Raw genomic sequence first — 6,529 nt, forward strand, 5'->3', positions numbered from 1 at the left:
AGACAGGGGGGGGAGTGAATGCCTTCACTTGGGTGTGAAGGAAGACAACGGGTGTGGGGGAGCATTTGCCCAGAGCCTCTTTCTAGAGCCCATTGTATTTTCCCCCACAACGGGCCTTATACTATAATGAACAGAACCATACATTCCCAATATTCTTCCATAATTCTAATCCTTGAACTGGACATTCAGTTACTTTTACATATATCTTCCTCTACAACATCAAAATCTATATGTTGTTAACAGTAATCTTTTGATCTTGTTCCAGTTTTTTAAATAGTTGTCAAATCTTTGATCGACATTCTTCTCTTGTAGTATCTGTACTGGGAAGTCAAATCTGCAAATATTCCTAGGGAAACTGACTGAATCTTCTCTACTGGAGAATGACCTTGCTTCACTGCCTTATTGGTTTCAATGTATGCAAAGAGCAGTAGATAGCATAGTGCACTTTCTTTTTATATGCACACACTATCATCAGGTCCTTCCAAAAAGGAGCACAGAAAAATGGACCTGTTGGAGCCTGTGACTAAAAGCAGGACTCTGTAACCCATCTGAGTGTCCTGAGACCTGTGGGTTTAAGACCACTGAGCTCTGTGTAAGTGCCATCAAATCACTTCTGATTTGATGGCAACCCTATGAATTAATTACCTCCAAAATGCCCTTGCTCAGGTCTTGCAAACTGAGGGCTATAACATCTTTTATTGATTCAATCCATCTCTTGTTGGGATTTCCTCTTTTCCTGCTGCCTTCAGCTTTTCTTAGCATCATTGTCTTCCACTGTCTCTTGTATTCTCATAATGTGACCAAAATATAACATCCTCAGTTTAGTCAAACCATGTAGTGAGATTATATATATATATAAAATAGTAACATGTATCCATCTACCAGTGGGTGCCGTTCTATTACGGTTTCTTGAAATGTACATGACTTTTGCAGATAATAAAGCAGGGAGGCCAAAGTTCTCCTCTTGTATACTGTGCCCGCCTGCCATTTCCTTTATCAGTTCATAGTAACCTACTCCCTATTCAGAGAGCTTGACATAGCCCATTTTTTTTCCTGCCTCCACTTTTCCCAACAAAGAAAACACAGCATTGTACCATCTGAATGAACTTCAAAGTGGCTGGAAGGGGCACCAAGGGTTCCTGGCACTTGTCATTGTCTCCCAGTCTGGCCAACATTTCCCTTCAGGTCTAATTACTTCCAAATGCATCCAGCTGCTTTGAAGAAAATCACAGGAATTGTGGAAGGGGAAAGGTAAAGGGAAGCTGCTGAGCAAAGCAAGCGGAAAGCAGTTAAAACACTAAGAGAATAGATCTTTAATGTCACCCAAAAATGAGCTACCAAAGGAGACTATAAGACAACAGCTGCCGAAGCCGAGATCATTGTCCACACAATGCTGCCATCTGGTAGTGGGAGGGGGTGGTTGCTACAAGAGTCAAGGTAGAATCTAAATCCCAGTTATGCTAGACCATGTCAAATTCTAATCTTACAATCCTCACCTAGCAGAATGAGATCTGTATATTTCTTTGATGAGTCTTGTAGGGTCTTAACACGCAAGTTATTTGCCCTAGTTTGGATGCTGTTGAGAATAAGTTTTCTTGCTCACAGCAGGATGGTGCTTTTTATGCATTCTTTTAGAAACCTGCTATACACCAGCCTCTTTTCAAAGAGCACAACAAAGTTGGGGGTAACTGCCATTATAAATACTATAATAATCTGCTGCAACAATGCTCTAGCGTCAAGCTTTCATTTAAAAAAATCAGTATGGCTCTACCCCCTTTCATTGTGCAGTCACAATGGGAAATGTGCAGCTTGCATTTTTTTTTTGTTATAGTTGCAGAGGGGCTTACCTTTTTCTTTAAAAAAAATGAAACTTGTGAACTAGTACATTGTTACTGTAGATCTTTGTAATGCTGTGATGATCTAGTATTACCAAATTTTGTTTTTTTTTTTTTTAAAAACGGGATGGTAACTGCAGCAAGCTGGGGAAGACAAAATGTGGGGGAACCCACCATTTGGAAGCACCATCACTGCTGTGCTGAATTGGCAGCTACAGTAACAATGGGGAAACCACAGGAAATCCTGTGTGGAAAACTCCATGTGTCTGTCTAGGAGCTTGGCAAAATGTCTTGTTACTCTGCATTCTATGCCAATAGTTTGCAGCGGTTTCCTTTGGATCTATTAGCATTGGCATTGAAGCTGCTCTTTGGTTTTTCCCTATGATCTGCTTTTTATGTATTTATACTGTAAAATTAGGTGCATAAGCAGCCACTGAAATGCAGTTCAGATGGCATATGCACACTGCTACTAGGAAAAGATTATATACATGAGTCTTTTATTGAAAGGGATGTGAATTTTGTTTTATGGCTTTATTTCTTATTTCAAGAGATGGAGGGAAGCTGGGCGGGGGTGAGTTCACATGATCTTTGCGGCAGCAAAGGCTGCCCACTAAAAATTCCAAACTCTGTCTGTCTCTGGATTTTGTTATTTTAAGCATAACATATTTGTTTGAAGCTGTTTCTTTAAAAATGAACACAACTCATAGCAGTGCTACAATCTGTGCATTGTAGCTGTTCTGCTGCATTAACATGTACACAGCCTTGTGAGAGACAATGGACTTGCTTTCAGTTGCTTGGCTTCACCTGGTGTGTCTTTTCCCAAGCCATGTCAGCATAGGTCCAAGACCTTTTTGTTCTCTTCATCCCATTGATCCTCATCCTCACACACAGTGAGTAATTCATTATTGTTTAAAGTTGCAGGTGACATCTATTTTCAGTACTTTGCCTTTTTTTCCTAACCAACCATTGCTTTAGTGCCTGTACACCTGCATTTGCAGTGGCTTGTTGGTTCTTCCAGAGGAAAAAGATGTATTATGCTTTAGGTAGCCGACTTTGAGCTCCTGGATAATGGGACCTATGTGCCAATAAGGAAGCTCGATTCTGCCTTTCTTCCAGGCTGGGGGTATTAATAGATCTTGTAACAGTTTCTGTTTAACCACACATGGGGGGAAGCCTGCTGAGTTCAGTGAGACTGCAGTAGATTCACAGAATCACTGCCAGATTCGCCAAATTAAAATCCTAATTGTTTTCAAATGAAAGTTTCACCTGACTTAACTTGTGTGCAGTGCAGCTGGTATGCTGTGCCAGGATGAGATAGCTGATAAACAGATGGCAACCTACCTCTCAGCAACCTGCCTTCGAGCTGCTAATTACCTCATTCACCCTGTTCTTATCTGACCAAGCTCTTTCCCTCTGTAATAGAGTACATGCACCAAATAGAGTACATGACCAAAACTCAGTGTGGCTTGTTCACTCACAGACAAACTATGCAATGTGATTTCTAACGAGGTGGATATGGGTTCCTGACTAATGAGAATGGCATTTGAAGTTTGTAGTGGCCTGATTCAGCTTAGAAGTGTGGTGTTAAGGGGAGGAGGATTTCTTCCCCCCCCCCCCATGCCATTTTCATGAGCTGAAACACAACACTGGGGGAGAGACAGGAACCCCTCCTCCCTCCACACCATCATCCCAAGCCAAATCAGCCCCTTGCAGCCCTTTCAAATGCTGTTCCCTGAAGCCGCTGTGGGGAAAGTGAGTCAGGTCTGGGGAATCTGGACTTAATTCGGAAATCATATTGTTTGGCCCTTGGAGGACAAGACTGGCACTAGCTGAACCGGCAGTGTTCCTCCTCTCACATTCAGTGAATGCAGAACATTTAGGTCTGTTCAACCTTTAAAGATAGCAGTACTCTGTTTCTCAGCACCAAGCTTGGAATGCCATTTGGATTTGCCAAAAAAAAAAAACAAAACCTGAATCGAAACACAGACACCTCATTTAAACTCAATGTGCAAGTATATTAAAACGGAAGCACCATATGCTTTTAATTCCAACGGTATGAGTAAATGGGTGCTTTAATCTGTATTTACTGTTCCATAGTACATTCCTAGTACCTGTACAACAGGGATCCTGTTAACTTTGTGCATGTGTGGAAATATGTAACCAGAGTTCTTTCATGCTGGTGGTTTTCTTCTTGTTTTATACAAAGCATCTGCCTGATCAGTATATTGTTCAAAAGTGATAGACAACATCAAGCTCTAACTGGAAGCCCAGGTAAACCAGTGTTTGGCATTTTTTATGCCTATGAATTAGGAGACACTTGGATGTACCAGTACAACAGGCATAGCTTCCAGGGCTACAATTATATGCATTTCTATAGATCAGACATCTTTTAAGTAGAAATAAGACTTTAGTACAGTAGCTGTGAAGGGCTGTCAGTACCTAGTTCTGTACCTATGCTGAGGCAAAGAGCTTTACCAGATGGCTGTTGTGACGCTTGTTGACTGCTGTCATCATTCTAACCTGGGTCCTGCAATTCTCATTACTACATGTGGCTTTAAAGTTCCAACCCTTATCCTGCATGACACATACTTACTTTGAAGTACATCCTATTAAATGCAGCAGGAGTTCCAAATGTGGGTCTGTGACGCAGCGGTATGCAGTACTGCGATCAGGATGGGTTGTCTCCCATGGGAAAGCATGATGCCATATTTGTCCAGTGCAGATGTAATCATAGAGCCCATCTTTTCCAACTAGGAGGCAGCCTCAGGAGCATGCTGCCTATCTTTTCAGAGCCAACTCCCAACTCTCCCCGTTCCCGTGTGTGCTATCATTTAGGGTTAACCCACAGCAATGCTACCCCCCTCCCCAGCCCCTAGTTTCAAATGTTAGTTTGTAGCAATATAATATCTCTATGTTGGAGAAGAGATGCTTCCGAGGTTACATGATAGCCACCTTCCAATAGCTAAAGAAGAAGAAGATATTGGATTTATATCCCGCCCTCCACTCCGAAGAGTCTCAGAGCGGCTCACAATCTCCTTTACCTTCCTCCCCCACAACAACCCTGTGAGGTGGGTGGGGCTGGAGAGGGCTCTCACAGCAGCTACCCTTTCAAGGCCAACCTCTGCCAGAGCTATGGCTGACCCAAAGCCATGCTAGCAGGTGCAAGTGGAGGAGTGGGGAATCAAACCCGGTTCTCCCAGATAAGAGTCCACACACTTAACCACTACACCAAAGTGATGCTATGTAGGGGATGGGGCGGATATGTTGTGTTGTGGATAGCAGGATTTAGATTATTTGATATAAAATACAGCAAATAATTTCCTAATGGCTCTGAGGTGCATTTGACACTGGAACAGTCTCCCTCATGAGGTGGTGGATTCTTCATCACTGGAGTTTTTAAAAGTATCAGGAATACTTGGATGGCCAAGGCTGGCCTGATCTCATCAGATCTCATTTGCTAAGCAGCGTCAACCTTGTTTAGTACTTGGATGGGAGGCCACCAAGGAAGTCCAGAGTCACTATGCAGAGGCAGGCAATGGCAAGCCATCTCAGAAGTCTCTTGCCTTAAAAACGGGATGAGAGGTTGCCATAAATTGGCATGGACTTGACAGTAGCTAACGCACAACTCTTGCATTGGCAGGGGGTTGGACTGGATGACTCTGGTGGCTCCTTCCAATGATGAGATTAAATAAAATAAAACATTAAGCCAGCACTGGAAGTCTATCCTTGACACAGTTACACCCTTCTAAGTTTGTTGAAGTCAGTGAGCTTAGAAAAGTACGGCTGTGCTTAGGATGGCACTGTGAACATAAGAGAAGCCATGTTGGATCAGGCCAATGGCCCATCCAGTCCAACACTCTGTGTCACACAGTGGCAAAAAATTTTATATATACACACACACTGTGGCTAATAGCCACTGATGGACCTCTGCTCCATATTTTTATCTAAACCACTCTTGAAGGTGGCTATGCTTGTGGCCGCCACCACCTCCTGTGGCAGTGAATTCCACATGCTAATCACCCTGTGGGTGAAGAAGTACTTCCTTTTATCCGTTTTAACCTGGCTGCTCAGCAATTTCATCGAATGCCCACGAGTTCTTGTATTGTGAGAAAGGGAGAAAAGTACTTCTTTCTCTACTTTCTCCATCTGTGAGGCTATCAAAGGAAGGAAGAGGAGGAAACAAGGCCTTTCTGAGGGGGGGGGGGCTGATTTTCTGGCAACCAGAACAACCTCTGCAATGAAAAATGACAGTATCCCAATCTCAAGAGCAACCACTACCATTCACTGCAACCATGCAGGAGCTAGCCTCTTAGGTATTTAACTGGCAAGCTCATATCAACTACCACTGGAGAGTATTGTCGCTTTCCTGGATTTGATGCGGCACGCAGTAGTGCAACGGGGCAGCTGCTTCTCCCTCACTGGGCCTCGACTTTATTTCTCAGTAGAACCAGACGCCCTGCCCTCCATGTGTAAGGTTTACTATTTCACAGTTTCTTCCCCCCCCCACCGCCCCCCTCCAGCCTCCCCTGCTGACAGAGAGGCTGGGTCTTGCGTGATGTGGGATCCTCACACATGCTGTTTGTTATTCTGCCCCTTTTTGAAAGTTTTCCTTTAGTCCTACAAAGAGGGGGTGGGGAGAGGCCAAACAACTCTTTGAAGCTACTTGACTTTCTATGATTAATTGCAACAAGAAG

The sequence above is a fragment of the Heteronotia binoei genome, chromosome 13, assembly GCF_032191835.1.
Source record: "Heteronotia binoei isolate CCM8104 ecotype False Entrance Well chromosome 13, APGP_CSIRO_Hbin_v1, whole genome shotgun sequence".
Classification (NCBI taxonomy): Eukaryota; Metazoa; Chordata; class Lepidosauria; order Squamata; family Gekkonidae; genus Heteronotia; species Heteronotia binoei.